Below are 22,813 nucleotides of genomic sequence, written 5' to 3' on the forward strand. Positions count from 1 at the left end.
TTGATCTCTAATTTATATAACTGATTTTTTAAAATTTGCTTTAAATCTAAATTCACTTTCTATGCTTCCCTAAGACACTTAGGTTATCCTTTTTATATCTCTCTTTTCTAATATGTGCATTTGATATTGTAAAAGTCCCATGAAACCCAGCTTTCATTGCACCGTACATGTTTCAATAAGCTGTATTTTTTTTCCCACGAGTCATTCAGAACTGTGTCATTTAATCTCCAGTGAGTTGAGAATTCTTGATCTATCTTTCAGTCCTTGCTTTCTAATTTAGATCCATGTACACTAGGAAGCTATTTTCTATTTTTGTTCTTTCACTTAGGGTATGTCATGGTTTATCACCCAGAATGTGTTCCCAGTGAACTTGAGAAGAATGTGCTTGCTGCTATGGTTGGATGGAATATTCTATAAACACCAATGAGATCAACTTGAATGATACAGCTGTTACACTGAGCAACGCCCTTACTGATTTTCAGCCTGAGGGATCTATCAGTTATTGATGAAGGTAAGTGGAATTCTACAGCTAGAAAGAGGGAATTTTTCTCTTTCTTCTCTCACTTCTGTAAGGTTTTACCTCCTATATTTTTATACTCCTGGTGAGTACACATTTCAGACTGATAAACCTCCAAGGAGAACTGTCCACTTTAACATATATTCACCCTCAACGCTTTTCCTTGTCCTGAAATCTAGTCTCTCAAAAATTAATGCATCTTTTGATTTCTCTTTCATTGATTAGCGCAGGCCTGCTTAAATCTTCACTTTCTATCTCTGAGTTTACATTTCAAATGGGTTTCCTTTACACAATATGTATGTGTCCCTTAAAAGAAAATTAAACATGCTCTTACAACCTCTTTCTCTTAATCACTATATTTAAAACCTTAACATTTAAAGCAGTTTTTGATATAGCTGAATTAATAGCTAAGATATTTGTGGTGGTTTAGTTGCTGAGTCATGTCCGACTCTTGAGACCCCCTGGACTGTAGCCCGCCAGGCTCGTCTGTCCATGGGATTCTCCAGGCAAGAATATTGGAGTGGGTTGCCGTTTCCTTCACTTCATTTATTCTATTTGGGTTTTAAAATATTTCCCTCATTTGCAGCCTTCTGTTTTCATTTGCGGGTTTAAAATCATTTCACTGTCTCTTCTCTCAACATTAAGTTAGATCCTAATATCTCCCCAGGCATTATCAATATGCATTTTTATCTAATATAGATCCATCTTCAAACACCATGCTATACAGACCCCAAAGACAGCCACAGCATGGAAGAATTTTATCATATTTATCCTGATGGTTTGCCTACATTAGAAGCCTCTCAATTCAATTCTTTCATTAATTCAATACCATTTAAAGAACACTGTCTCTACTCTAGACATTTCCTAAGGTGTTAGGGATACATTAGAGGAGAAAAGAAGATTGACAAAGACCTCTGCACTTGTGGAAATTGTTTTTGAGTTACAAGACACAGAGAGTATAACAAACGCGCTATATAATATCTTAAGAAGTTATGAGAGTTGCAGAAATGCATACGCGGAGTATGAGCGACCAGAAGCGGATGGGGGTGTCAGATTTCAAACAGCATGATCAGGAGAGGACTCTGAAAATAGGGTGTCTGAGAGTTCCCTGGTGGTCCAGTGGCTAAGACTCTGAGCTCGCAATTTAGGGGGCCCAAGTTCGATTCCCGCTCAGGGAGCTAGAGTCTAAATGCTGTAACTAAGGCTTCACGTGTGGCAACCAAGACCCAGAGAAGTCAGATTTTAAATATGATAAAATAATTAAATGCATTTTTTAAAATGGAAAATGTGATGTTTGATGTGAGACTTGAAGAGGAAAGGAAGCTGAGTGTGACTCTGGTTAGAGGGAGACGTTTCAGGGAAAATAAATAGTAAGGCTAACGTCCAGAGGCACAGACCTGGCAGGCTTATTTGAAGCACAGCTGGGAGGTACGTGTGGCCGGGAAGTGGAGGCTAGTAACAACAGCAATGGCTGACGTCAGCCCTGCGGTCATCTAGATGGCTTCGGCCGTGACCCTACAGAAAGAGTGAGCCACTGCAACGCTTTGAAGAAAAGAGGGGCACACACTGCTTTCGCTTTCTGAAGAGGAACCCCAGGCACAGTACCGACGAGAGGGACGGGAAACAGTGGAGATGGAGAGGCCAGTTAGTTGTTCAGTTGATCAAGCTGGAGCTGTGGGATGGATCCATTCAAGGGAAGCAAGACACAGTCTGTCTTGGTTATGCCTCTGGAGTGTGGCTAATGGATGCAGCGGGCAAGAGAGACAGAGAGATCGACAAGGACCTAAAGGATACTTTGGCTGAGACACTGAAATGATATATGGGATTGCCAGGTGGCTCCGTGGATAAAGACTGTGCCTGCCAATGCAGGAGACCCAGGAGACGTGGGTTCAATCCCTGGGTCAGGAAGATCCCTAGGGGGAGGGAATGGCACCACTCCAATATTCTTGCCTGGAGAGTCTCATGGACAGAGGAGCCTGCCCGGCTACAGTCCATAGGGTTGCAAAGAGTAGGGCACGGCTTAGTGACTGAACACACACACATACACACACACATGTAAGAAAGCACAGAGGTATTTGCATCTATGTTCATCAGTGATACTGGCCTGTAATTTTTCTTAATTTCTTTTTTTTGGTAATATGCTTGTCTGCTTTTGGCATCACCAGGGGGAAGGATGGGGGAAGGGCTAGTTAGGGAGTTTGGGATGGACATGGGCACACTGCTGTATTTAACATGGAGAACCAGCAAGGACCTGCTGGACAGCACAGGGACCTCTGCTTAATACTCTGTAATAACCTTATGGTCACCAGGGGGAAGGATGGCGGAAGGGATAGTTAGGGAGTCTGGGATGGACATGGACACACTGCTGCATTTAACATGGAGAACCAGCAAGGCCCTGCTGGACAGCACAGGGAACTCTGCTCAATGTCAGGTGGCAGCCTGGGATCAAACCCAGGTCTCCTGCATTGTAGGTAGATTCTTTACCATCTGGGCCACCAGGGAAGCCCATTGGAATGGGTGGGCAGCCCATAAATCCTTGTTAAATCAATGTGAAAAAGACTAATTTGGCACAGGCCATTAAGAAGGGTTTAATGATGCAGGCAGTCTGACTCTTTGGGATTCAGTCACCCGGAACAAGAAGGCATTCCAAACACTTGGTTGGTAGCTGTGAAATCAGTGCCAAGAAGCAAATGTGTAAGTTAGAAGGTACTGGGAATTTGAACGCACGCACGTGTGCTAAATTGCCTCAGTCACGTCAGACTCTCTGTGACCCCATGGACTGTAGCCCACCAGGCGCCTCTGTCCATGGGATTCTCCAGGCAAGAACACTGGAGTGGGTAGCCATGCCCTCCTCCAGGGGACCCCCTAGCAATCTGACCCGCGTTTCTTACGTCTCTTGCATTGGAAGGCAGGGTCTCTATCACTAGGACCACCCGAGAAAGAGAAGCCTAATCGAGAATGCGAATGTTATATCTCTGAGCAATGCAAAAACGAGCTCTTGTGTGTTGTGGGTTAAAGGACAGAGGTTCAGACTTCCCTGGTGTCCCAGGAGTTAACACTTCACACCTTCCAATGGAGGGGGCACAGGTTTCATCCAAGGTCAGGGAGCAAAGATTCCACGGGCCTCTCGGCAATAAAACCTACAATGTATAACAGAAGCAATATTGTAACGGATGCAAAACAGACTTTAAAATTGAGGCACATTAAAAAAAAAAAAAAAACAACAGAGTGGCTTTTTCTTTCACACATGCTAGGATGCTTCATGAGACTGGACCATGCCTGAGGGTCCTGGACCTTACGGATGAGTGGAAGGGAAGTTGCCATGGCAACCAAGGCCAGCACACCAGTGGCTGCGCTGGGTGATACAGAACGCTTCAGAGAAAAGCTGCCTGCAGCTGTAAAAAAAAAAGTCTGAGACGGAAGTAACACAGCAATGCGGTCTTTTTTCCAACTGGGCATCCATGAACTGTTCTATTCAAGTAGCCACTGATGAACCCCAATCTTGTGTTGCGAGTTAAAAGTTAAAGAGACTGTAAAGTCCGACTCTCTGCGGCCCCATGGACTGTAGCCCATCAGGCTCCTCTGTTCATGGGGTTCTCCAGGCAAGAATACTGGAGTGAGTTGTCATTTCCTTCTCCGGGGGATCTTCCTGACCCTGGGATTGCACCTGGGTCTCCTGAATTGCAGGCAGATTCTTCACCACTGGGCCACCTGGGAAGCCTCAATTGAGAGGACGGGCCTCCTCTGTTCAACCGTCTATCCATCCACCCATCCGTCGATGGATATTTGGTTTGTTTCCGCCTTCTACCTCTCATGAATAATAATGCGATGCATGTTCCTATGTGAGTTTACTCTGCACTGTCATTTATCTTAGATACACATCAAGGGGTTAAATTGTTGGGTTGTGTGGTAACTGTGTGCTCAACTGTTGAGAAAGTCCCAGACTGCCTTCCAACGTTGCTGAGACAAGAGTCCAGAGATAAAGGGGGTGATTCTGCTGGAAACATGATCAAAACGAGCATCAAGAATTATTAAACCCGTCCAACACTTGAATTATTACCATATGCTTCCTTTTGATTTCTGATTGATATTCTATAAATCACAAGCAGCTATTGACCCAGATCATCTGGGTGATGTCCTAATTGATCTCCCAGGGATCTGATTTATCTACGAAGCTTAACGTAGCTCCTTCAGTGGGACACGGTGGATGTGTTAATGAGAGTGAGAATACCGTTTTTCTTCTACAATCAAAAAAGGCACACCTCATTACACAGATATAAAGAAAAGATGGTGATGGTTAATCTAATGTGGATAGAAATGAGCTCCAGGAATCATTTCTTATTAAATACATTCAAGTTGAAAGGAGCAATGTCAATTTAGGTGGAGATAGCATGATATCCAATGAAAGAAATGACTGTATTTATTAAACCGCCTTACTTTCCTGAGGACTGAATGATGAGACAACAGAAAAGGTGCATACGTATATTTATGAAAGTGAAAGTCGCTCAGTCGTGTCTGACTCTTTGCGACCGCGTGGGCTATACAGACCATGGGATTCTCCAGGCCAGAATACGGGAGTGGGTAGCTGCTCCCTTCTCCAGGGGATCTTCCCAACCCAGGGATGGAACCCAGGTCTCCCACATTGCAGGCGGATTCTTTCCCAGCTGCACCACCAGGGAAGCCGATTTATATGTACGGACGCTTCACACTGATGTATGGCAGAAACCAACCCAATGCTGTAAGGCAATTATCCTCCGATTACAGCTCTAAAAAAAGACAAATCCTGCGGATGTGGCGTACGGACTGGTGTCTGTAACTAACAACACTGTATTGTGTATTTGATAGTTGCCAGAGTGGACCTTACAAGCGCTCATTATAAAAAAAGATTGCAACTAGGTGAGGTGATGGCTGTTAACTAGATTTCCTGTGGTCATCATTCTCAATATATACACATATCAAGTCAGTATGCTGTACACCTAAAATTAATACAATACTATATGTCAGTTCTGTTCAGTTCAGTTCAGTTGCTCAGACGTGTCCGACTCTTTGCAACCCCATGAACCATAGCACACCAGGCCTCCCTGTCCAACACCAACTCCTGGAGCTTGCTCAAACTCATGTCCATGACATCAGTGATGTCATCCAACCATCTCATCCTCTGTTGTCCCCTTCTCCTCCCGCCTTCAATCTTTCCCAGCAACAGGGTCTTTTCCAGTGAGTCAGTTCTTGGCATCAGGTGGCCAAAGTAATGGAGATTCAGCTTCAGCATCAGTCCTTCCAATGAATATTCAGGACCGATTTCCTTTAGGATGGACTGGTGGGATCTCCTCACAGTCCAAGGGACTCTCCAGAGTCTTCTCCAACATCACAGTTCAAAAGCATCAATTATACGTCATACATTATGCATCTGTTTTATCTTAATAAAACTAGATAAAAAATGTCGTATATGTCGTATATTATACATCAGTTGGTTCGGACGGTATAAGCATCTGTCTACAATGTGGGAGACCTGGGTTCAAGCCCTGCGTTGGGAAGACCTCCTGGAGAAGGTAATGGCAACCCACTCCAGTGTTCTTGCCTGGAAAATCCCACAGACGGAGGAGCCTGGTAGGCTGCAGTCCATGGGGTCACAAAAGAGTAGGACACACAAACAGTCGGACACGACTGAGCGACTTCACTTGTATCTTAATAAAGGTAGATGAAAACAAAAAAAGAGGTAACTTGGTATATTTGAAACAGAGAGAAAAGATGTCTGCTACCATGAAAAGATGGAAGAGAAACTTGCTACATATTTTTTCTTAACAATGTGAAGACTTGCAAATAAATAACCAGGAAGAAATGAGCAGGAAAGGGTGGGTGCCCTTTTATAGGGTGGGGCCAAGTTCTCCTGACCCCAGCATGAGTGTTTTTAATTGCGGTACCCAATTCATCACACTTAATTATGTCCATAACTGAAGGTGTTCAGAGGGGTCACTCCTGGGTGTAAGAGTTCTGAGTTTAATTACTCATCTGCCCTTTTTGTAATGAAACAAATTAGCCATTATCTAATCAAGATATTCAACCAATTTTCACATATAAATATATGTAGAAATGGCTATGTGCATAGCTGATGGGCCTTCACAGAATTTCGTGAAGGACAAAGAACACATCCTTAGCACATGCCACATGATTCTCTCAGGGTTGTGTCTGTATTTCTGGGAATTTATTGGTTGCGTACTGAGTACTGATGAAGCTAATAACTGAGTTCATTAATTCAAGAAATCTGGGATAGCAGTAATGACTATGTCATACTTGCCTCCGATTGACACATATCCTTACGACACCGGGCGCTTTGAACGATCAAAAGTGGCTGTTCCTAGAAAATACAAAAGGACTTGGGAAAAAATACATTTTAATTGAATATGAATTATAATGAGGGACTAGGAACTTTTGGGCAACTAGGCCCACACGTCTTACAGCCCACACTCTGAAAGGAGAGACGGTAATACAATGAGAAGCCTGCACATTGTAACAAGGAGTAGCCCCCACTCGCCACTAGAGAAAGCTCTTGCAAATGCAAAGCCCAGCACAGCCATAAATAAATACACAAATAGAATTCAAATAAAACATTTACGAGGCATGGTACAGACGAACAGGAGCATAGCATAGGCATAAAGAGACGAAACAACCCAACAAACAAGACACTGTGTTTGGCTTCAGTGTCAACAGAGCCATTAAATTACACTGGATATTTATGGTCTAAATATTCCAAATTCTATTAAACGAACATATGCCCAGATTACATTAAAGAAACTAGTTGCAATTATATGCTGTCTACTCTGTCGATATTGAAGGTATATGAGAGTAGCTACATTCTAAGTAGAAGAATAGAAAAAAAAAATGTGTCATGCAAATATTCACTACAGTCTAAGCAGAAGAATAGAAAAAAAAATGTGTCCCGTAAACATTAACCAAGGGGTAATTAGTCTCATGTTAGACTAGGAAGGCTTGAGGGTAATAAGGAGATTTTATAAAGGATACTGACCCATTCAGTAGAGACAGTACTATCTCAGACTGGGTGATTCCAACAAAATGGTCACAGAACCTGATAGTAATTAATAGGGGTGGGGTGGGGCAAATAGGATAAAGAGAATGTAATTGATAGGTTAACAATATCTGAACCAAAAATACAGAGTATGCACTCTTTTAAGGTATACTTGGAAAAATCACTTGATGTGAGAAATATACTAGAACATAATTCACGTCAACACGCTGACAGCTCATAGTCTACAGTCTTGGTAAAATTAGGTTAAACATCAATGACAAAATGATGATACATTTCCAATTATTTGAAAATGAAGCAATGCACTTCCAAATAGCGTGCTGAACAAAGAAGAAACCTCCATGTAAATGAAAATTGTAACATGTAATAATAGTAAAACATACCATAATAAAAACACAATGTAAGAAAGCAAATGTTACGCACTTCCAATTGAATGTGTTCAAAATACTCTGACACTAGTACATACGCCAGAAAAAGAGAGTCTGAAAAATTATTTTGGATTTAGCCTTGTATGTATGCTGCAAAAACAAACAGCGCCCCCCCAAATATAATATATAACATAGAAAATATTAAAAAATATATAGAAAATGTAATCCAAAAGAAAGTGAAAGTGAAGTTGCTTAGCCGTGTCTGACTCTGCAACCCCACGGACTGTAGCCTACCGGGCTCCTCTGTCCATGAAATTTTCCAGGCAAGGGTACGGGAGCGGGTTGCTGTTTTCCTTTCCAAGGGAACTTCCTGACCCGGGGATCGAACCTGGGTCTACCAAATTGCAGGCAGATGCCTTACCATCTGAGCCACCAGGGAAGCAAATAACCCAAAGACTACATATATAAATCCAAGTTGCGGTTGCTTCGTTGCTAAGTCATTCCTGACTCTCTGCGACCCCATGGACTGTAGCCTGCCAGGCTCCTCTGTCCATGGGATTCTGCAGTCAAGGATACTGGCGTGGGTTGCCATGTCCTTCTCCAGGGAAGCTGGGTGTCCCACACGGCAGGCAGCTTCTTTAGCGTCTGAGCCACCAGGGGAGCCCACTTTTCGGGAAACAATCATGCACTTTATAAATCTCTCATGAGGTCACAGCAGAATAAAAGAAAGATGACAGCATAACTAAAGTAAAATCTACCAAAGACAATCTCTTGTTTACACGCTGCTGGCATGAGTGATATATTAAAAGGACACCACGTGCAGATTGATGCTAATTTAACTGACAATTTAGATGACATAGACAAGTGCTTTTTATAAGTTATCAAAATGATAACTGAAGAACAGAAACTCACTGACTCCCATTCACTTTGCAATGATTTTTTTTTTTAATATTATCTTTAAAACTTCCACAGAAGGAATTCCCAACCCAATGGATAGAGTGGTAAATTCTCCTGGCATTGAATGATGAAACAAATTTGCAGACAACAGAAAGAGAGGAAAAAAATACCTCCCCATTATTTTCTGAGGACGTTAACAAATTTGCAGATAACAGAGAGAGGGAGAAAAACCTTTCTACTTATTTTATAACTATACATGATTCTAAAATCAAATCTAAAAACGGCATTAAATAAAATGTCCCTGAAGTATGGAGAGACACATATTGTAGATAAGATATGAGCAAATTAAATCCAGGGGTATTTACAAGCAGAAACGTATCTTATTTAAGTAGGTTTTGTTTGAGGAATGCAAGGCTGATTTATCACTTAAAAACCTTCAATACAATTCTCCACACAACAGAAGCAAAAATACATATAAATAATCATCTAAAGAGATGGAGATAAAGCATTTGATAATATCCATCACTGATTTCTAATAAAACTCTTAACTATCATGGTAAGAAAAAAACTCTCATCTGACAAAGGGTATTTCCAACATCTGCATATTTAGAATTATTCCTAATAATTTATTAAAGCTTCTGCATAAAAATTTGAAATGGGACAAGGATATCTGCTAGTGTAATTTTATTACTTCTATCTATACTGAGGTTGTTTTCAATTTGAAGTTTTTAAAGCAAAATTTGAATGCAGACATGCATGTAACCGACTTAATGGACATGAGTTTGAGCAGACTCTGGGAGCTGGCAACGGACAGGGAAGCCTGGAGCGGTGCCGTCCATGGGGTTGCAAAGAGTCGGACACGAATGAGCCACCGAACAACAGGAATAACTAGGACTGAATATACTATTTTAAAACAAAAATATCATTCATAGAGGCCGTGAAGAGCTACTCAGAACGTATAAAAGAATCTGTAGAGAGACCACTAGAAATAATGAGCTCATCTAGTAAGGTGTCTCAGCAGAAAGCAGTATAAAGACATCAATTTCCATATGACAGAAAAGCAAATAAAAATAAATAATAAAACAATTTGTTAAAATATCAAATATTTGAAAGTAAGTCTGAGATCTACTAGCCGTTTAGGCTCTAAACTGCAAAACACATTGTAAGGGAAAGAAAAAAAAAAATCTAAATTAAGGGAGGAAATTACCCTGTTCATGAATTGGGGTATCTCGCCCCAAAATTTATAGAGTGAGCCTAAACTATTAAAAATGTCAGTTTATTAAATACATATTGGTAAGTTTATAGCAAAACTCACATGGAAATATAAAGAAAGGTGCATACACAAGATATCTTTGAAACTTCAGGACTGTATGAAAAGCTTTGCACAAGCAGCTATGTCTAAGCTATTACAATTCCATGGTGTTTTGTGGCCAGAAATGTAAATTAATTGAGTGATGAAACAGAGCAGAGAGAAACAGATATGATCTGAGATGGAAGACCTATGAAGACTTTTGCAAAGAGGAATATGGCCCGGAAAATAAACGGTGCTACTTCAGCACGACAGTCTTGTGGGCGAACACGCATCTTTACTAGAATTTTACATCTTTTCCATCGATTCACTCTAGTTGTATTGTCATCCAAAGGCACAATATAAAATAGGGACGGTTTCAGGAGAAAACAGGAAACAGATTTATGACACTGATCAGGCAAAATTCCTGAAACAGAGCGGCCTCGTGATAACCATGATGGGAAGTGCTGATAAACTGCGTTGAAATAAAATCAAGCTCTTCCATTTATCACACACACACACCTCTGCAAGAGTGGAAATGCAGCCCTCTAGGTGGGGAGAATACAAGCTGGAACAGACGCGTGCTGTTCTCTCTCTACTTGTGTTCCGATCCCTCTACCATCTGCTTATCATCTTTTTATCTATTATCTACGGGCGCCCCTGGTGGCTCAGCTGGTAAAGAATCTGCCTGCGATGCAGGAGACCCCGGTTCAATCCCTGGGGTGGGAAGATTCCCTGGAGAAGGGACAGGCAACCCAGTCCAGTATTCTTGGGCTTCCCTGGTGGCTCAGCTGGTAAAGAATCAGCCCGCAGTGTGGGAGACCTGGGTTCAATCCCTGGGTTTGGGAAGAACCGCTGGAGAAGGGAAAAGCTACCCACTCCAGTCTTCTGGCCTGGAGAGTCCCATGGACTGTACAATCCACCGATTTACAGAGTCGGACACGACCGAGTGAGTTCACTTTTCTATGTAACACCACCTAGCATCCATCAGTCTATCTATCCATCCCATCCCTCCTATGAAAACCTCATGAGAAGACAAAGATGCCACTGTAAGTAGAAACTGACATGCCAACAGACACCTATGAACGGGCTGTCCACATGACCTGTCACCGAGGTAACGGGATTTAGGGGCTTCCCTGGTGAAATTAAAAGATGCTTACTCCTTGGAAGAAAAGTTATGACCAACCTAGACAGCATGTTGGAAAGCAGAGACATTACTTTGCCAGCAAAGGTCCGTCTAGTCAAGGCTATGGTTTTTCCTGTGGTCATGTATGGATGTGAGAGTTGGACTGTGAAGAAAGCTGAGTGCCGAAGAATTGATGCTTTTGAACTGTGGTGTTGGAGAAGACTCTTGAGAGTCCCTTGGACTGCAAGGAGATCCAACCAGTCCATTCTAAAGGAGATCAGCCCTGGGATTTCTTTGGAAGGACTGATGCTAAAGCTGACACTCCAATACTTTGGCCACCTCATGCAAAGAGGTGACTCATTGGAAAAGACTCTCATGCTGGGAGGGATTGGGGACAGGAGGAGAAGGGGACGACAGAGGATGAGATGGCTGGATGGCATCACCGACTCGATGGACATGAGTTTGGGTAGAGTCTGGGACTTGGTGATGGACAGGGAGGCTGGCGTGCTGCAGTTCATGGGGTCGCCAAGAGTCGGACACGACTGAGCGACTGAACTGAACACTACTATACTGTTACCTAGAGCGTGGGGATAAAGTGGTAGCCAGGACCAAGTTTCAGGGAGGTTGAAGTTGGACTGGAACTATCTCACAAATGTTAATCAAAGGGTAACATGGTGCTTGGTGCAGTCACATTATACTGACAGTCCTTTTCTTATGCATTGTCATCTAGCAAGGGCAGTTCAGTTCTGTTCAGTTCAGTCGCTCAGTCGTGTCCGACTCTCTGCAACCCCATGGACCTCAGCACGCCAGGCCTCCCTGTCCATCACCCACTTCCGGAGCTTGCTCAAACTCATGTCCATCGAGTTGGTGATGCCATCCAACCATCACATCCTCTGTCTAGCAACCCCATCCTTTAGTATATAGCTCCTAGAAATATATCCATTTGCCAGGAAGCTTCCCTAAGAAGCTTTCCTGGTGGCTCGGTGGTAAAGAATTTGCCTGCCAATGCAGGAGACGCAGGTCTGATCCCGGGGTGGGAAGGTCCCCTGGAGGAGGGCGTGGCAACCCACTCCTGTATTCTTGCCCGGAGAAACTGGACAGAGGAGCCTGGCGGGCTACCATCCATGGGGTCGCAAGGAGCCGGACATGACTAAAGGGACAGAATGGAAACTGCAAGCTGCCCTCTCCAGTGCTCCCCGGGGCTTGCTGTGGAGGAGGAAATTTTTGAAGCTGTATTGACTGGATGAGGCCCCCGGGGGACCGCATGGGATGCCAGTGCACTCGTTTGCCACAAAATACCTTAATGGCCTGAAAAAGGTAATGCCTCTCTCAAATTACCTGCAGGAGAAGAAGAGAATCATAGCCTGAAAGAATTGGTTTCAACACATGACTCCCCTGGCGTCTCCCACACAAGCAGCAGAAACCTCATTGCCACCAGCTCTTTAGGAAATGCCGACGTTCCCAGCCCTCAAGGTTGGTTCAACACGCTCAGGTCCACCTCAGGGACCCTTGAGCGGAAATTTGAAAACCTAGCCGAGAGAGAAACTTGGCAACAGTTTCTCTGAAACAAGGAAAACAGAGGTCGACCCTATTTTCTCACTCCCCTAAATGGATATCAGGCTTCAGATCTATTTCATTCTGAAGACAAAATGAAATACATATTTAAAAGAGCGGGGTTTGGTGGAGAATGGATATGTGTTCTATGTAACGGCTCAGTCCCTTTGCTGTTTACCTGAAACTATCACAGCACTGTTAATCGGCCATACCTCAAGGCAAACTGTTTTTGGTGGTAAGTAAATAAAAATAAAATTTAAAAAATTAAAGTGCATACAGAGAACTCTGGTCAATATCCTATGAGAAACGATCATGAAAAAATAATTTTAAAATGAATGTATATGTATGTATAAATGACGCACTTTGCTCTAGAGAAGAAATTACTACATTATAAATCAACTGCACTTCAGTAGAATATAGGAAAGTCGTGTTCAACTCTTTGCAACTCAATGCCTGTGCTCCATACAATTCTCCAGGCCAGAATACTGGAGCGTGTAGCCTTTCTCTTCTCCAGGGGATCTTCCCAACCCAGGGATCAAACCCAGATCTCCCACATTGCAGGCTGATTCTTTACCAGCTGAGCCACAAGGGAAGCTGAAGAATACAGGAGTGGGCGGCCTATCCCTTCTCCAGCGGATCTTCTTGACCCAGGAGCCGAACTGGGGTCTCCTGCCTTGCAGGCGGATTCTTTACCAGCCGAGTTAGCAGGGAAGTCCAACACTGTAAATCAACTACACTTCAATAAAATAAAGATTGATTAAAAAAAAAAAAAACTGCTTAGCGACTTCCCCGGTGGCTCAGCGATTAAAACTTTGTCTTCTGATGCAGGAGGTTAGGGTTCGCTCTCCTGAGGAGCTAAGATCTCACGTGACTTGTGGCCAAGAAACATAACATAGAAAGAATATTATTTAAAAAAAAAACTCAACAAAGGCTTAAAGTAAAAAAAAAAAAACAAACATTTAAAAGGTATAAAGAAGACTGTTTAGCATATAGTTGGGAGGTTCATGAATAGCTGGAAACTCTTATGAGTTCAGAAAGTACTTCTGAGAACTTATTTATGGGCTGCTGCCCATCTTGGAAGACATAGATAGGGCATGTGGTATCTGTTATAGTGCTTCTGAATCAAACAAGATTTTTTACACAATTCATAGTAGAATTTTAGTTTTTAAAAATTTTAATGGAAGGACAGTTGATTTACAATGTTGTGTTAGTTTCAGGTCTAAAGAAAAGTGAGTCGGTTATATATACACATATATTCATCCCTTTTAGATTCTTTCCTCATATATAGGTTATCACAGAATAGTCAGTAGACTTCCCTGCGCTATACAATAGGTCTTTGTTGCTTATCTATTTGATATTTAATAGTGGGAATATGTTAATCCCAATCCCCTTATTTACCCCCCAGCCCTTTCCCCTGTGGTCACCGTAAGCTTCTTTTCTATGTCTGTGACGGCTTCTCTTTTATAAATAACTTTATCTGTATCACTGTTTTTAGATTCTGGGTATAAGTGTATACTACGATATGTGTCTTCCTCTGCCTGGCTTACTTCACTTACTCTGATCATCTCTAGGTCCATCCATGTTGCTGAAAATGGCATTATTTCATTCTCTCTCTTTATGGCAGAGTGATATTCCACTGCATACATTTGGAATGCATTTCTTTTATCTGTTTATCGACATCTTCCTCATCTGTTGATTAACATATAGGGATTTGACCACTTCTCGAGGTCACAGCTCGGGGTCAGGTAGTACTGGCATCTGGTGAGAAGCATCAAGGATGCTATCAACACTGTACAGTGCAGAGGACATACCCTGCAAACAAATGATTATTCTGCCCAAATACTATTGATAGGGCCACAGCTGAGAAGTCTGATCTTGCAGGTGGTATTACGCTCAGTGGTGGTAGAAGCTGCTGAAACAGAGCTGGTACACAGACGAAAAGAAGAGAGTTATCAAGTAGGTGAAAAAAATCCTTCTTCACAAAGTGATGCCTTTTGCTGCTGCTGCTGCTAAGTCGCTTCAGTCATGTCCGACTCTGTGCAACCCCATAAATGGCAGCCCACCAGGCTCCCCCGTCCCTGGGATTCTCAAGGCAAGAACACTGGAGTAGGCTGCCATTGCCTTCTCCAATGCGTGAAAGTGAAAAGTGAAAGTGAAGTCGCTCAGTCGTGTCTGACTCTTTGGGACCCCATGGACTGCAGTCTACCAGGCTCCTCCATCCATGGGAAGACTAACCAAATAACAGATTTATCGTCTCTCCTGAAATGATATTTGCACAGGAAATGCTAAAAAACCAAGCTGATCCTGGGCAATCGCATTAGTGGTTTGAAATCTCATGAGTTAGTGCAAAGAATATGCAAAGTAAGTCAGAAATCCAGCATTTCTCTGGAGGTCAACCTGCTCACAGAAGTGTGAACAGGAGAAAACATTTGCATGCTCCTGCAATTATTGGTCTTCTTAGAGTCTGATTAAATCACTGGCCAACTATTTTAGCTACAGTACATTTCACAGAAAGACAAGCTTATCAGGATTGTTCATGAGTAAAGTCATCCAGTGGCAAGATGTTAGCTTAGGATTCAATATTAACCTGGCATGTGACCAAAGTCAGCTTCTTAATGTTATGGGCTAAAGTGAGTCTTCCATAAAGATATGCCGAGTTCCTAACCACCAGCTCTGTGAACCTGACCTTACTTTGAAAACTGAATTTCGCTGAAGCGACCGTGTTAAAATACAGATATCTGGGTGGGCTTTAAAAACTGATATATGTGGGGTCTTTAGCAAAAGGAGAAACTGGGAACAGATTTGCAGACAGAGACAAAGTTATGTGAATGGAGCGATGCCAAAGAATGCCAAGGATTTCCTACATTTTCCAGCAGAGAGAAAAGTTGAGGAAAGATTCGCCCCAAAGTCTCAGAGGGTTAGGGTTACTTGGAGCACGTTTTGAGTTCAGATGGCTGGCTTTCACAACTGTGCTGTTGTGGGCAAGCCAGTTTGTCATCGATTGTTACAGAAGCCCCAAGAAAAATGATGCACTTGAAAAATACATGCACGCGTGCTAAGTCGCTTCAGTCGTGTCTGACTCTTTAAAACTCCATGGACTGTAGCCCACCAGGCTCCTCTCTGTCCATGGGATTCCCCAGGTAAGAATCCTGGAGTGGACTGCCATTTTCTTCTCCAAGGGATCTTCCTGACCCAAATATCAAGCCCATGTTTCTTATGTTTCCGGCACTGGGAGGTGGGTTCTTTCCCACTAGCACCACCTGGGAATCAAAAATATACACACGTGTGTGTGTATATATATATATATATATATAAATACATATTATATATTAAAATATGTATATTTTAATAATATTTCAACATTTTAAAAAGCCAGTGCTGTTTCTTAACTTTAATTTTATTAACACACAGATATACCTGACTTCATTAAGCATATTCAAATTTATATAGAAATTCTGGCAAATACTTGGCTTTAAAATTCTACTTTATGCTTCACTTACAGCCACAGTAAATTTTTAAATAAATAAATTTATATTAAAAATAAATAAAATGAAACAAACGCTCTGATTTTAAAACAACTTAGGTATATTTTGAAATGGTAATAATTTTATCTGTAACTTGAAGTGGGAGATTGAACACAGAAGCGAAACAGGAAGAGAGGCATTATCAGATCATGCAACTTGTGGATTTCTGCAAGTAAACAGAATCTTGACAGAACGGTCAATTTTGGATCACGAAACTGTTGGCAGCAGTGTTCCAACCTCAAATACAAAGTGAAAAGTAAAGAATGTCAGGAAATCTAATGTAGGATTAGAATGCAGACACTTCTTAAAACTGGAGATTTATTTCTGTCCAAGTGCAAATAAGGATAATCCCTGACCAATTCAGGGCTTCCCTGGTGGCTCAGAGGTTAAAGCATCTGCCTGCAATGCGGGAGACCTGGTTCGATCTGTGGGTCAGGAAGGAAATGGCAACCCACTCCAGTATTCTTGCCTGGAGAATCCCATGGACGGAGAAGCCTGGTGGGCCACAGTCCACCGGGTCGCAAAGAGTTGGACATGACTGAGCGACTTCACTTTGACAAATACTTGTTTGCGTTCTGGATTCCTGAGAAAGATTTAAAGAACTGAGAATCAGAACACAAAATAATAGAAGTTTTCTGACTTCTGGAATCCTTCTGGAAAGTGTGGGCTTCCCTGGTGGCTCAGATAGTAAAGAACTTGCCCGCCAGTGGAGACCTGGGTTTGATCCCTGGGTCGGGAAGATCCCCTGGAGAAGGAAATGGCAACCTGTTCCAGCATTCTTCCCCGGGAAATGCCATGGTCAGAGAAGCCTGGCATCCTGCAGTCCATGGGGTCACAAAGAGTCGGACACGACTGAGCGACCGAACCACAACAACCTGGAAGGCGTAAGCCCAGGAACACTGCTTGCAAGACTCAGCTCCGGTTTAGAAGCAAAAGTGTCCACAGAGCTAAAACAAAAAAAATGTTCCTAAAACAATACCACTGAAAGCTATGCTGCGCCATGCTCAGAAACACAAACTGTTCACTATTCAACGTGTGTTAAATCAACGTGCCTGTCTTGCAGTTACTTGAAAGCAGAAGAATAAGTGATTTGATTAATTTGAATTTATTTGGTCTATGTTTACAGTGGTGATGCCTGTGTGGGAAAAAAAAAATGCAACAAATCAGTATTCATGTAACTGGGAAGCCTGATACAACGGTAGACAGTAGTTGAATGAATATTTGCTTTGAACGTCTGATACACAAATAACAAAATTGACATGAAACCCATTCCACTGTACCTTCTTTGTGGTTCTGCAGTTGCTAAGTCACGTCCGACTCTTTGCAACTGCGTGGACTGCAGCCCGCCAGGCTTCTCTCTCCATGGAGTTGTCCAGGCAAGAATACTGGAGTGGGTTGCCATTTCCTCCTCCAGGGGAATCTTCCCAACCCAGGGATAGAACCTGCATGGTCTATGCTGTGGGTGTATTCTTTCCCAAGCAGTCACTAGGGAAGCCCCCTTGGTAACTTTACCTTCTCTCTTTCATACGCTTCAACTCTTGTGTAAATATTGTGACACTGTTGATATTAGATGACATAATGTCTATAAAGTGGTCTAAACAATGGATCCAGATCAAACAGTAACAAAACAAGTAGATTTCCATCCACATGGATTTCCATCCACATGCTCCCATATTCTCATGGTTCTAGTCTCAGATTTTCTCACGCTCAACAACTGAAAGACCCTTTTGCCAGAGTAGGAAATATTAACAGGTCAGTCGAACAATGGTAAGTAATAATAGACTCTCTTATCTTACCAAACGTTAGACACGTTAGATGCCCAGTCACAACATATTTGTTGCAAGTACCTCTGATTATTCATAAATTAATTTCCACAAATGTACAGCAAGGAAAGTATTTGTGATGGTTTAACTCTATGTGCCCTCAAGGTACTCAGATATTTGGCCAAATACTAGTTTAGAGGTTACTTTAGAGTTTAGAGCTTACTTTAGAGTTTAGAGGTTACTTTAGAGTTTAGAGGTTACTTTAGAATTTAGAGGTTCCTTAATAGAGTTTAGAGGTTTAGAAGGTATACGCTGAAAGTGAAAAGTCAAAGTGTAGGGGCTCAGTCATGTCTGACTCTTTGTGACCCCATGGACTGTAGCCTACCAGGCTCCTCTGTCCATAGGATTTTCCAGGCAAGAATACTGGAGTGGATTGCCATTTCCTTCTCTAGAGGATCTTCCCGACCCAGGGATCAAATCCGGGTCTCCCATATTGTAGGCAGACACTTTACCATCTGAGCCACCAGGGAAATCCTCATGATGAGTCCTTAAAGATGAGACTGAGATTTCAATTAGAAGGCTGGGAGTAAAGCAAATTGCCCTCCATAGTATGCTGGTGGGTCACGTCTTCTCAGGTGAAGTCGTTAAAACAGGGGGAAAAAAAAAACAAACCAACAACCAAGGCCCCCTGTGGAAAACAGAATTCTGCCACCAGACAGACTTTAGACTTGAACTGAAATATTAACTGTTGGGTTTCTGGACTGCTCTTTGTCCAGCAGATTTCAATGCATCAATCTCCACAATCACGTAAGCAAACTCCTTAAAATAAATGTCTCTCTCCATATAAAGGAAAGCTACAACGAAACCAACAGCCTATTGAAAAGCAGAGACATCAGTTTGCTGAGAAAGGTCCATATACCCAAAGCCATATGCTTTTTCCAGTAGTCATGTACGGATGTGAGAGTTGGACCATCAAGAAGACTGAGCAATGAAGAATTGATGCTTTTGAACTGTGGTGTTGGAGAAGACTCTTGAGAGTCCCTTGGGCTGCACGGAGATCCCACCAGTCCATCCTAAAGGAAATCAACCCTGAGTATTCACTGGAAGGACTGGTGCTGAAGCTGAAGCTCCAATACTCTGGCCACCTGATGCAAAGAACTGACTCATTGGAGAAAAGCTGGGAAAGATTGAAGGTGGGAGGAGAAGGGGACGACAGAGAATGAGATGGCTGGATGGCATCACCGACTCGATGGACCTGAGTCTGAGTGAACTCCGGGAGTTGCTGATGGACAGGGAGGCCTGGCGTGCTGCGATCCATGGGGTCGCAAAGAGTCGGACACGACTGAGCGACTGAACAAGAAGAACATACGTGCGCAGATAATTCCGCTTCTTTGGGGAACCCTGACCAATACAGTAGCTAAAAGTCAGATTGTTGGTATGCGACCTGATATATTCACGAGATTTCAGCGACATTTCTGATACAGACAGTGCTATTCTGCATAATTGGCCCTGAAATCAACAGAGGCATCCACTGAAGGAAACTCATTTTCCTGAAGTCTCAGATGACTTTGCACTAGTTCATGACATTTTCTTCTCCACATACAGCTTTCATTACAGTTCTTTAGAAATACAACTAAGCGAACAACGCTCTTTAAATAACCCGAGCGGTGCTTGGAAGTGATGGGAATTTCAAGGTACTGCATTTATTTCTCCCATATGCTGAGGCTGGCCTGAGGCACGTTCTACTGTGCACTCAACAAGCTCTTTATTTTTTCCCTTTCTTTTTCAATCAGAGGGTATAAATCCCACAATGTCTTGACATTTTGGAAGAAAGGGAAAAAGTGGAGGATGGTGGGGCAGGGAGGAGGGGGTGTTAGAGGAAATCAAAACACAGCCTGTTATATTCTTGAGAAGACGTCCTTGAAGTTCTGAGCTGGAAAGTGTGAATTTCAAATTCAAAGAGGAGACGCACTTTAGGAAGCTTACGGAACTGTTTACATTAAAACGGATGCTGAAGAATTGTGAACATATATACTCAGTCGTGTCTGACTCTTTGTGACCCCATGGACTGTGGCCCACCAGGCTCCACTGACCACTTGATTCTCCAGGCAAGAATACTGGAGTGGGTTGCCATTTCCTTCTCCTGGGGATCTTACTGACTTACGGATTGAACCCATGTCTCTTGTGTCTCTTGCAGTGGCAGGCAGATTCTTTACTAACACATCACCTGGGAAGCTCCCAAGAATCATGAGTAGTACTAGGAAAATTTAGTCTGAAGCACTCCACTCAAAAATTCAATGCTACATATAGATAACTAACTATACATTGCTCTACACTGGTTTTCCTGTTGGCTCAGCTTGGTAAAGACTCCACCAGCAACGCGGGAGACCTGGGTTTGATCTCTGGGTGGGAAGATCCCCTGGAGAAGGGAAAGGCTACCCACTCCAGTATTCTGGCCTGGAAAATTCCAGGGACCGTATAGCTCATGGGGTCGCAGAGAGTTTGGACCCCACTGAGTGAGTGTCAGTTCACTTCACTTCCTCCAACTATGCCAGCTGGAAGAGCAGTCACGGGATAGTAATTGCACACCAAGGGTCAGGTGGCTTATCTTAATCCCTACGTAAGAGACTGGGATACTTTGTAACCTCAGACCCTGCAATGGCGGAGACACTGATGGTGGTGTCTTTACTATGATGGTGGTATCTTTACTACGACCAACAAGGAGTGTCGGGGACTTCCCTGGTGGTCTAGTGATTAAGAAGCCACTGTGCTATGCAGGGGACATGAGTTCAATCCCTGGTTGGGGAAGTGAGATCCCACATGCCAGGGAGTGAGTACGTCCACACTCTGCAACTAATGATGCTGTGTGCAACTCAGGCGTGTCTGACTCTCGATCCCATGGACTATTCAGTCCGTGAAATTCTCCAGGCCAGAATACTGGAGTGGGTAGCCTTTCCCTTCTCCAGGGGATCTTCCCAACCCAGGGATCGAACCCAGGTCTCAGCTTCTTTATCAGCTGAACCACAGGAGAAGTCCGTGTAAACCAAAGCACTTCAAAATAAGGCCAACCTGTAGTAAGTGCTGACATGATAACCTGAGTCGTCAAATCTCTTTTTATTGTCCTTTACCAGAAATTGGAGTTAAATCAGAATGTCACGCTTTTAGACGCTGGTCAGAACTTTCGGCTGGCGGTAGAGACATGGCCAAGGGTCTGTCTTTTCTTCTGACTTCATGTATTATTCACTTTATTACAGCAGTAAAGAAGCAGCGGCAGACAGAAAGTAGCGGCAATTCTGACAAGATACTGGGGGTCTTAAAAACTGCCAGGCGTGCTATGGAGAACCATTTTATTTCCCACTCACAAGTGCATCTTAGAAAGGCACTTAAAACCGTGAGGTACTCCACCCATGGCATAAAACCATACAAGTGTATCTAAACTCACAAACATAAAAACTAGATGCTATTTCCGCTTCTGTGTTCAATGTGTAGAGGAAAAAAAAAAACAAAACACGTTCTGGTAGCTGTTATCTGCCTGCCACTTCCTATCAATATTCTGGGCTCTTTGATTTTTTAATTATATTTTCTGGCTATACTGAATGACTTATGGGATCGCAGGTCCCTGAGCAGGGATCAAACCCAGGCCCTCAGCTGTGGAAGCTCAGAGTCCTAAGGACTGGACCGCTGGCAATTCCCGTTACTCTGTATTCCTTTACACACATGGCACATTCCTTGGTTACTTTTTCTTCAAAGTGGTTGAGAGAGGGCAACTATGATTACCACCACAAGAGTCCGTCCTACCCCATGAAACTTAAGCAAAATGCAATAATCTAATCAAATAATCTGATGAAGAGATAGCATAATGTGTTTAGCAGAGTGTTTTCAAAATAATGATCCCTTTGAATATATTCCCAAGACCCATTTCTATATTTATATATGTATTTCGACACATTTTAATTAACTTATTCATTAAAAGTTGTTAGAAATTTCCCATTTCAGTTATATAAAAACTTCAGGCAAAATTTACTGGAAAAGAAAAGCTTTAATTACTCTTAACATTCAACACAGCTTTGAATTAAAATAAATAAATACCTCTTTAGTTATTTAAATTTGCCTGCCTTAAAAATACACTGCATATCTACAAGTTTCTTCCTATATGAAGTCTGTGAATATGGTAACACGTGTTTACCTTTTTATAAAACCTTCTCACCAAAAATCAATACCGTTCATTTCTTTTTTAACCTGTCACTGCATTGTAATAGGACTTCAACTCTGCTGGAACTTTTATATAAGTAGGCAACTGTAATAAAACCAATGAAAATTATTTTCCTGAAAATACAACTTAGTGAGATTTCACTGCAAAGCGCAGTCCCTTATAAAAGTACAAGGTGGGAGATTGTAGTAAACTCACTCAGAACCACTTAACTATTAATACTGGTTTCAACACACACGGATGGAGGAGCCTGGTAGGCTACAGTCTATGGGGCCACAAAGAGTCAGACACGACTGAGCGACTTCACTTTCTTTTCTTTGAACACACATAGTCAAACCAGCCGAAGTTTTCACTTTGTAGGACAAGCATGGAAACATTCCATGAATACAATTATATCAGAAGATGAGACGGTTGGATGGCCTCACCGACTCGACGGATTTGAGTTTGAGCAAGCTCTGGGAGTCGGTGATGGAAAGGGAAGCCTGGTGTGCTGCGGTTCATGGGGTCGCAAAGAGTCGGACATG

The 22,813-nt window shown here is 42.6% G+C and overlaps 1 protein-coding gene across 21 annotated transcripts in view; it reads right to left on the reverse strand.

The window, feature by feature from the left end:
• Nucleotides 1-22,813, reverse strand: part of LOC138431382 (zinc finger protein 665-like) — a 170,773-nt gene that overhangs the window by 77,664 nt on the left and 70,296 nt on the right. Inside the window, exons 6-7 of one of the 21 annotated variants that reach the window (XR_011253658.2) lie at nucleotides 6,813-6,872; nucleotides 3,582-3,657 (exon numbers count right to left, since the gene is read on the reverse strand). The exons of 18 other annotated variants lie outside the window; for them this stretch is intronic. The gene's annotated coding sequence lies outside the window, so the exon portion shown is untranslated. Of the gene's footprint in view, nucleotides 1-3,581; nucleotides 3,658-6,812; nucleotides 6,873-13,948; nucleotides 16,053-22,813 lie in introns of those variants that run through there. 2 more of the 21 variants (XR_011253649.2, XR_011446278.1) reach the window with 2 other exon arrangements.

This window comes from Ovis canadensis, chromosome X, assembly GCF_042477335.2.
Source record: "Ovis canadensis isolate MfBH-ARS-UI-01 breed Bighorn chromosome X, ARS-UI_OviCan_v2, whole genome shotgun sequence".
NCBI classification, from domain to species: Eukaryota; Metazoa; Chordata; class Mammalia; order Artiodactyla; family Bovidae; genus Ovis; species Ovis canadensis.